Source organism: Lolium perenne, chromosome 5 (assembly GCF_019359855.2).
Source record: "Lolium perenne isolate Kyuss_39 chromosome 5, Kyuss_2.0, whole genome shotgun sequence".
Classification (NCBI taxonomy): Eukaryota; Viridiplantae; Streptophyta; class Magnoliopsida; order Poales; family Poaceae; genus Lolium; species Lolium perenne.
In genome coordinates this window covers 172,965,561-172,976,467 of record NC_067248.2, presented here as the reverse complement: position 1 = coordinate 172,976,467, position 10,907 = coordinate 172,965,561, and positions in this window count along the sequence as shown.

Genomic DNA, 10,907 nt, shown 5'->3' with positions numbered 1-10,907 from the left:
TGCCATACCTGTAACAACAAGGAATATCTAAAAAGTTTCACAAAATTTGAAATTTAGGGTGAAAATGATGCCATACATGATGTTGTTTTTCGAGGTTTTGACCTGAAAATCAACTAGGTATTATAAAGGGAAATAAAAAGTTCGAAAAATGTAAAAAGTTTCAAAAACTTTTGCCGAACCGTATAGCTCTATCAAAAAGAACCTCACCATGGCGCCAGTAAAATTTTGGGATTTCTATTTTCGTGCCCTCAGGTCCTTAGTTGTACTCAGTTTTCCCCAGCTCCTTAGTTTTTCCTCAGTTTTCCCCAAGCCCTTGTCTGAAACCCGCGGAAGGAGCTCGAACGGAAGGAATCCCGTTAAGTTGTCCGTTCCGTGCTGACGAGTGGGGCCGTGTCGTGTGGGGCTGGTAGGAAGGGACCGCGTGGGACAGGACGAGAACGTGTTTGTGTGGCCGTAGCATGTGGGGCCGTAGCGTGTGGAGCCGTGTTGGTCCGAGACGTGGGCACGAGTGGTTTCTGTCTTTTTTCCCCAGATTAGCGATTTTCAATGTACCTTTTTCCTCTCTCTCGCTCGATCTAATTCATATTTGATAGCCCAAATTGGTAGCAAATCTAGAGCAGCTTCTCCTTCTGTTTTTTAACGCCATTCATTTCTTTACCCCTTCGTTTTTACCCAATCAGGTAGGAAATCTAGGGCACAAATCCAGAGAAAATATAGGATAAGCTGCATACAGCAGCCAACATAGCATAGATATAATCACAACAGATCCAACAGTAGTACCGATAGATACAACATAAGCTACATTTTACATGAATTTAAGCTGCTCTACAGATAGAGCAGTCACATACAGAGAGTGCAGTAGGCACGTTCCAGGCCTCCAGGTAGCGCCTGTGACTCGCTTGGAGGTTGCGCAGGTGAATCCTAAGTGCTTTGTGTTTGTCCATGAACGCATGCACGTTCACGGTCGTTCCAACTCTAGCGCCGCATCTGCCAATGGATTCAGCATGGTTCACCAGGCAGTTGAAGTCGGTGGCGCGGAGCTTCCTGTTGCAGAAGGGGCACTTGTAAATGCCTCGAGCAAAGGGGTCATCGTAATGGCCGGACTGCAACCTCCTGAGGACGTGACGAGTCTTGGTGTGGAAGGACTCGTCGTCGCTGTCGACGTCGCTGCTCTGCACCTGTCACATAGCACCAAAGATCGTGCAAAAAAACACGGAGTCAATTGCAACGATGATGGAACAGAGAGTGAACAAAAGATCATGCATGATAATATGGGCTCGAAAAAAGAGGTAGCCTTAGTTACAGTGGACACACTTATATTCAGGATTTGAGTCAGTAAATCAAAGATCATGCACAACAAATTTGTACACACCAATTGTTTACTAATCAAACCCTGAATCAATTTGTGCCCAAATATTCATCATCATCGACACAAATCTTAAACAAAATAAAATCACAAACACTAATAATGCAAGATCTAACACAAAAGGATTGAACTAGGAACAGACGAACCCTAATAACGCAAGATCTAACACAAATGGATTGAACTAGCAACAGACGAACCCTAATAATGCTAGATCTAACAAAAAAAAATTGAAATGGGATAAGAACAAGGGAACAAAGGGTTACCTCCGGCTCGTCGTCGATGATGCTGGTGTCGTAGGGGTTCTCCGGCGCGACGTACGGCACTGGTTCGTACGGGTCCCAAGTGACGGGGGCCTAGACGGTGGCGGCGGCCGATGCGCCGGCGGCTGATGCGCCGACAATGGGCATCTCATTCTTCTCCATCGCTGGCGGTTTTCTTCGGAGTTTTTTCTTCGGTTGTGGAGAAAATGATGGGACAGGAGAGGCGGTTGCAATGAGAACGTGCGTCGAGGGAGAGAAAGAGGGGCTCTATAAAGACGAAGGTGGTGTGTACCGCAACACGCGTCCGCTATGCACGGCTGTAGCGTGCACCGCGACACGAGTCTAACCCTGGGACGTTTGGTGTACTCAGTTAGAACCCCGGGCCTTATACAAATTTTTTATATGTACTCAGTTTTCCCCTCGAGTACTTAGACTGGCAAGTGCAATATACTCAGTTTTACCCTCAAGTAGCTGGTCAACAGAGAGTCAACAAATGAGATTAACATAGCTAACTGAGTCATTTCATGCGCAAAAAAATCCAAAAAAAATAAAAACATAGTGGCACCTACTCATGGAGTCTTCCTAGGTATCCTGCCACCTAGAAAACCTTAACAAACATATATAAATCAAGTTTACCACAAATTGCCACTTCTCAGAATCACTAGTAGCTATGAAGATGCATGGATTTCCACTCAAACCCCTTTGCAAAACATCTTCCCCAAAAACATAGTTTGTCTAAATGATGCCATAATTGTCACACTCATGTATATTTGAATTGCAAATAATTTGAAGTAGCCCAATATGAATTATATTTTACAAAACACGCATTTTTAATTTTGTAATTCTTTTGTTTGAATCCCTTAGTCTATTTACTATTTACGTGCCCTTGGATTCTTAGTACTACTCAGTTTTGCCCTCAAGTATACCCCTCTCCGTCTCTTCGTGGCCACCCCTCTCTCTCTCTTCGTGGCCACCCCCCTCTCTCTCTGTCGGTGGAGAGTGCCACCCCTCTATTTATGTGCAATAACAAGTTTTCCACGTAACTATATTCCCTCTATTTATGGATTATTTGTAATTCCTTTTCTTTTAGGGAATATAGTTTGGGATATAGTATTGGTATTTTGAAACGGCCCAAAAGTGGTATAATTTTGGTATAAACATCAGGTATACATATTTGTGGATTTCGGTGAATGCATTATTTGTCACCCCTCTAACAATTATCAACTATCTTTAGATTTCCTTTTCTTTTAGGGAATATAGTTTGGGATATAGTTTTGGTAATTTCAAAAGGCCCAAAAGTGGTATAATTTTGGTATAAACATGAGACGTACATATTTGCGGATTTCGGTGAATGCATTATTTGTCACCCCTCTAACAATTATCAACTATCTTTAGCATTCATTTTCTTTTAGGGAATATAGTTTGGGATATAGTTTGGGATATAGTTTTGGTAATTTGAAGCGGACCAAAAGTGGTATAATTTTGGTATAAACATGAGGCATACATATTTGCGGATTTCAGTGAATGCATTATTGTCACCCCTCTAACAATTATCAACTATCTTTAGCTTTCCTTTTCTTTTAGGGAATATAGTTGGGAATATAGTTTTGGTAATTTTGGTAGAAACATGAGACATACATATTTGGCATATTTGGGGGATTTAGGTGAATGGATTATTTGTCACCCCTCTAACAGTTATCAACTTTCTTTAGCATTCCTTTTCTTTTAGGGAATATAGTTGGTAATTTTGGTGAATGCACACACTAACTTTGAAAACAACTACAAGTACATGTAACTGAATAATGGATTTGTAACAAGGTATCCCTTGTAACAACTTCTAGCGTCTGGTGAGCAATGATAAGAATCCGATCGCAATTATACAATAAAAAAACAACCAGCCATCAGATTAGCTTGCTTCTTCAACTCGATCAGCTGCCTTAACTTCTTGTTCATTTTCTTCAGTTCTCCCTTCACTTCCACCAGTCCTGCATTGGGAGCATTAGGCATAATCAGAACAGCTCGTCTCTCCGCCGCATTCTCTACAGCAAGTCCCCCCTCCCAAATTGCGCTCCCCAATAGCGCCAATTGATTCCTACAATTGAAGCCTCTGAACGCACACATCGATCCACTCGAAATACCTGCGTTTCTTCAGGATCTGAAAACAACAATGTGAACCCTAAATCCCAAATTCGAGGGAATAACAAGAAAATCGAGAGAAAACAGAGAAATTGGAGCGAGATCTAACCTTATCCCCCTCTCTATATGGCAAGCTCTCGCATGCAAGGAACTCACGTCCACGGTTGCCTTTGTCGTCCGTCTTATAGATCGACCACTTCAGAGGCTCCTGGCGTGGGCAGTCAGGGCATCTTGTCAAAGGCACGTGTCCATACTGTGGCCATGAAGAACGGGAGGTCGAAGAGAAACTAGACATCACCCGCTTGCCGGAGAAGGGCTGCCGCTGGCGGAGAAGGAGAAAAATGGGGCGCGGGGAAAGAAAGGGGAAGCAATGGCACGGCACGGGCGCGGGGCTGGCTCGGGCTCCCATTCTGCAACGGTCACCTGGGTAAGCTGTGGGTCCGGTGCGCTAACGTGGACAAGTTGTGGGTCCCACGATGATCTGGATAAGTGGAGACGTGTCCACTGCGGGGCACCAACAGTGGCCCCGCTTGCCAGCACCAACCAACGGTCAACTAAACAGGAATCCTCCGTCCAAGCTCCTTCTACGGGTTTCAGACAAGGGATTGGGGAAAACTGAGGAAAAACTAAGGAGCTGGGGAAAACTGAGTACAACTAAGGATCCGAGGGCACGTATTTTACCTAAACTTCAACATGAAACTTGCTTCAAATTCATTTTGGCGTACAAGAAACAAATCCCACCTTGATTCGAGCACCACAGCCTCCAAATGATGACGATGCCGATATCGGCATGGTTAGAACGGCTATTCTCGCCGCCACTGCTAGGTCATCGTCGGGATGCACCCTCAATCCCGTCCCCTCATTCGATCACTGACACACCAGAGATACCGCCGAGGCCAATGCCGAACGTACATGCTGATGCCAATGTCGAACATGCACGCCACTGTGGGCATGGCCATGCCGCCCCGTTATGCTGGACGCCACAGACCACCGCGAGGTCTTTCCCTCCGCCACCACACTCCCCTAGCACCCATCTATACATGCCAGAAAGGAGAGACACTAGTTTTCTCTACATTGCTCGCGTTCGTTTCCGAAACCATCAGTCAAAGTGTTGAGGTAGTCATCGATGTCCTCTACCATTTCTTCTCTTCTTTGCATGGTTAAGCGCGTCTAGTTCATATATATCTAATGCATCTGTCTCGCCTCATGCAGTTCTTTGGGGACATCGATCTCATCTCGGCACCCCGCAGGCCACCTCCTCTGTGCCATCGCTGTAGAGCTCCGTTTAAAAGCCTAATCCTAACCGTGTATTGCCCCTTGTATCAGCGTCATGGCCCCACTTGTCATTCGATATACCAAAGCCCCACTCGTCCGCGTTTTGGTCAGGGATATAGCGATGCTTACGGTCAAACAAAGATGGATGGTCTGACGTGTCTTTGTGGGCTCTACGTGGACCCTCTAGTCAGCAGATAACGGTCAAAGTTGTTGACCCGTCGGGCAGCCGGCCGTTCCATCACTTCTGAGGGTTTCAGACAAGGGCTTGGGCAAAACTGAGGAAAAACTAAGCGGCTGGGGAAAACTGACCACAACTAAGGACCCGAGGGCACGAAAATAGAAATCCCTAGATATTATCTCTTCAGTACGCTACTCTGAACCACTCTCTCGTTTGATAATAAACACAAATTACATGCTTAGGCCTGCATAAGCATTCCTTAAAGTTCGCATTCCCAATCTATGGACACCCCACACTATCACCTTGAGCATACAAAGATGGTATTAACTAGACACCACAATTCATAAGTATTTCTGTAAATTAAGCTTAAGAAACAAACACGGTGTGCACACTGTCACCTTCACACCGTTGGACAAGGTGTCCCTAGAGATCACATAAATAAAACACTTGAGTTGCGCAATAGTTGAAGAATAATATCTACTTATTCAACTAGATTACAAAGCTCATGATCACATAAAGATCATACATGGTGAGATAGATAGACCACATAGCTACCGGTAAAACCCTCAGCCTCGAGGGAGAACTACTCACTCCTCATCATGGGAGTCAGCAACGACAATGGAGATGGCGGTGGAGTCGATGGAGATGGCTCTGGGGGTAATTCCCCATCCCGGCAGTGTCGAAACAGAGACTTCTGTCCCCCGGATCTTGTCTGCGACGGCGACAGAGCTAAGGAACTTTTCATGGGCGGAGGCTGGTATATTTAGGGTTCACGCGTCTGGAGGCTTCTTATAGGAGGAAGGGCGAGGTCGGTGGAGGCCAGGGGGCCCCAGACCACCCCTAGGCGCAGCCAGGCCTGGGATGGCCGCCCTGTGGCGCCTCTTCGTCCCCCCTGTAGACCGTCTTCCTTACGAAAAAATAAGATCTTCGGCTTTTGTTTTGTCCAATTCCGAGAATATTTCATGTACAGCTTTTCTGAAATAGAAAACAGCAGAAAACAGGGAACTGGCACTATGGCATTTTGTCAATAGGTTAGTTCCGGAAAATGCATAAAAGTGCCACGAAGTGTAAACAAAACAAGCAACGTATCAGCATCCCCAAGCTTAACTCCTGCTCGTCCTCGAGTAGGTAAGTGATAACACAAATAATTTTTGAGGTGACATGCAGCCAACACAATCTTGATCAAGTTATTATAAAAGTATTGTGAGCTGGGATCAAAGTACTCTAAATATAAGCATGATAGATATAATTCTAACAATAGAACTTAGCAACTATGTTATAACATGAGAAGTAACTCAAACAAAGGATCATGAATAATAGTGCACTGAAAGCAACTGTTTGTTTATGAGCATAGAGAAAACATAGCAAAGTGGTACTCAGTTTGTCCTTTATAGAGTAGCAAAACATAAATGCTAGGACACCTTTAAAGTTCAAAGGGTGACTAGATACAAGTAATTTGAGAACAAGCAATAGCATAATCACGAATCAATCAAATATAAATTTTGGGACTATGCACATTATACTCAGAATGACAACTATGCTCTCTTAATTGGTGCATAAAGCAAGAAGATGAAGACTCAACATAAAAGTAAAAGAAAGGTCCTTTGCAGAAGGAAGCAAGATTAATAAGTTTTATAAACCTTCCAAAAAGTATGGTACTCATTAGCTTTGAGCTCTCATTACCCCTATCATAAGCATCTTGAATGGTTAAAGTTAATGTGAGGGCAAATATGAGTTATATGCTTGACAAATCACAAGTTGAAAATCTTGTGCCCCTTGAATACGAGTACCTAAACCTCATGCTACTCAACTTAGGTCCCAAGTAAGTTCTTGTCACTGTAAGTATACATGTATCATTGAGAACACCAACGGGGTACCTCCTGCCCCATGATATAGGAGTGCTCCTGCTCCATGACATAGGAACATTCGCATACCAAAATGAGAAGACAAACAGACAATGAGCATATCAACAATCCTTTTATTTACTATGGGCATAGCTTTTTATTGAAGATGCTTCACAGAATGCTCACTATGGTTCGCTGTAAATTTCCATCATGAATGATGCATGGCTTGAGTTGGCCACCCAGGCGTTTCTCTAACATATATACAAACTCCATGGACTTACAAGTTTCCATTTTATTTCACACCGCTAGGCATCCATAAACAAAAGAACATGATTTCAACTAAATAGGAATAAGTGCAATGTTGAAAGCGTGCCCCATGAAAGCATGGTTGTGCTAACTCCCAACTCATAATTTGCAAGCATATAATCTTCATAAGATAGTCACAATGGCTCAAGTTTATTAAGTGCAAGAAAGTAAATGTGCCATCAAGTGCGTGAGAGCTTTACTAACTAATTTTCTCATGACAAGATTTAATTTGGAAGATAAATAAAAACATGATGAATATACTTGGAATAGCAATGATGCTAGTAGGTAGATATGGTAGACACAATTGGCAAACTTAGGTTTTTGGTGGTTGGATGCACGAGTAGAGCTCATACTCAGTACAGGCGAAGGCTAGCAAAAGACTGGGAGCGACCAACTAAGAGAGCAATATAATGGCCATAATCATGCATAGCGACAAAACATTATTAATCAAAGCATAAAGTGATATTACAAGTCAAAAACTAAATGATCATAGAGGCTTTAGTTGACTGGTTGTAGTCATAACATGGTATAAGCATGTGCCAAGTCAACCCAATAAAGCATCAAAGGAGAATACCACAATATTATGCTTTGTATGATGGAAACAAAACATGATTCTTTCAATGGCGCATTAAGCAGTCTCATCTATTTGAGACAAGTCATGCTACGACAATAACTACTAAGCATATAATTAAAATAACATCCAATATGACATGTCAAAGTCTATGCCACAGTCTAAACAAGCTTCCTTTTGCATCACTATATACATGAAACATTTTACTCATCTCCAACACCAATCAACTTATTTGAAAAAACTCTCATAGATAATAATCAATAAGACAATAGAGCTAATCATACATGAATAAAGAAAACTAACAAGCTCTGAACAAAATAAGAATGGAAAACCAGCAGCTAAACGCAGTACTAGCAAACCAGAACACTCGCATAACAATAAGAGCGAAAACTAGAGAATTATATGGAATTAAAATGGAGTGTGTCATTCTCCAAAACAAATATGCTGAGATCCAACCATATGCTACAACAAACAAAACAAAACTAAGAACAAAAATAAAGACGCCAAGAACAACACATAGTATTTGAAGCAATAAAAATATAGCGCATAGAAAGATGACCTCTTGCTTTGTTGATGAAGAGGGGATGCCTTGGGCATCCTCAAGCTTTGACGCTTGTACCTCTTGGATATTTCTTGGGGTGACATGGGCATCCCCAAGATTGAGCACTTGTCCATACTTCATTTCATCGCATCATTCTTTTCTCCCTACACTTGAAAACTTCCTACATACAAAACTTCACACAATTCTTATTAGCAGCATTAGTACAATCAAAATAACAAAACCGCTTTGGCACAGTTCTAACATATATAAAATATCTATTAAAACATTTAGCTACTGTAGCAAATTCTTCAAAAAGCTCTGATACGTCTCAAACGTATCTATAATTTCTTATGTTCCATGCTAGTTTTATGACAATACCTACATGTTTTGTCCACACTTTATATCGTTTTGATGCGTTTTCCGGAACTAACCTATTGACGAGATGCCGAAGTGCCAGTTCCTGTTTTCTGCTGTTTTTGGTTTCAGAAATCCTAGTAAGGAAATATTCTCGGAATTGGACGAAATCAACGCCCAGCATCCTATTTTTCCAAGAAGCTTCCAGAACACACGAGAGCCAGCAGAGGGGGGCCACAGGGCCACCACACGCCAGGGTGGCGCGGCCAGGGCCTGGGCCGCGCCCCCCTGTTGTGTCACCGCCTCGTCAGCCCTCCGACTCCGCCTCTTCGCCTATATAAAGGTCCCTGACCTAAAACCTCGAGACGGAAAAACCACGGTACGAGAAACCTTCCAGAGCCGCCGCCATCGCGAAGCCAAGATCTGGGGGACAAGAGTCTCTGTTCCGGCACGCCGCCGGGACGGGGAAATGCCCCCGGAAGGCTCCTCCATCGACACCACCGCCATCTTCATCACCGCTGCTGTCTCCCATGAGGAGGGAGTAGTTCTCCCTCGAGGCTAAGGGCTGTACCGGTAGCTATGTGGTTAATCTCTCTCTCATGTACCCCAATACAATGATCTCATGAATTGCCTTGCATAATTGAGATCCATATGATGAGCTTTGTATCGCTATTAGTCTATGTGCTACTCTTGTGATGTTATTAAAGTAGTTTATTCCTCCTTCACGGTGTAATGGTGACAGTGTGTGCATCGTGTAGTTCTTGGCGTAGGTTATGATCATAATCTCTTGTAGGTTATGGAGTTAATTATTACTATGATAGTATTGATGTGATTTATTCCCCCTTCATAGTGTAAAGGTGACAGTGTGTATGCTATGTTAGTACTCGGTTTAGATTGCAAAGATCTATTATGCTCTAAGGTTACTTAAACATGAATGCCGAATGTTGTGGAGCTTGTTAACTCCGGCATTAAGGTGCTCTTGTAGCCCTACACAACGAATGGTGTTCATTATCAAACAAGAGTATATGTAGCACAAAGGAAGAGAACTTATTTATTATGTGATCAATGTTGAGAGTGTCCACTAGTGAAAGTATGATCCCTAGGCCTTGTTTCCAATACTGCAAACACCGCTTGTTTATCGTTTCCGTCGCATGTTTACTTCCTGCAATATTACTACCATCAATCGCACGCCAAAGAAGCACTTTTTCAAGCCAGTTACTACTGCTCATATTCATTCATACCACTTGTATTTCACTATCTCTTCGCCGAACTAGTGCACCTATACATCTGACAAGTGTATTAGGTGTGTTGGGGACACAAGAGACTTCTTGCTTTGTGATTGCAGGGTTGCTTGAGAGGGATATCTTTGACCTCTTCCTCCCTGAGTTCGATAAGCCTTGGGTTATCCACTTAAGGGAAACTTACTGCTGTTCTACAAACCTCTGCTCTTGGAGGCCCAACACTGTCTACAAGAATAGAAGCACCCGTAGACATCAAGCACTTTTCTGGCGCCGTTGCCGGGGAGGAAAGGTAAAAGGCACTCACACTCCGGTCCCAGGTAACTAAGTACTTTTCTGTTGCCGTTGTGTGTGTGCTCGAAGCTATTTCCTTTAGATCCTGCAATTGCATCTTTTTGTTTCTTGTTAAACACTAGTAAGGCATAATGGAAAACATATGTGAGCTTTTTAAACTATTTCCTGAGTCAAGACATGAATGGTTTAATGCGAAAATTAAAAAACCTATGGAACCTTATTTGCATGCTAGTAGCAATGATATTAGTATGAACGCTTTGAACACCATTGTTGCTAATGATATAGAAAATTCTAAGCTTGGGGAGGTCGGTTTTGATGAAAACGATCTCTTTAGCCCTCCGGGTATTGAGGAGAAAGTTTATGTTGATTATGATATGCCTCCCATATATGATGATTATAATGATAGTGGTATTTTGGTGCCGCCTACTATGGAGGATAAGTTTAATTATGATTACAATATGCCTCCTATATTTGATGATGAGAATAATAATGATAGCAATGATACGTCTCAAACGTATCTATAATTTCTTATGTTCCATGCTAG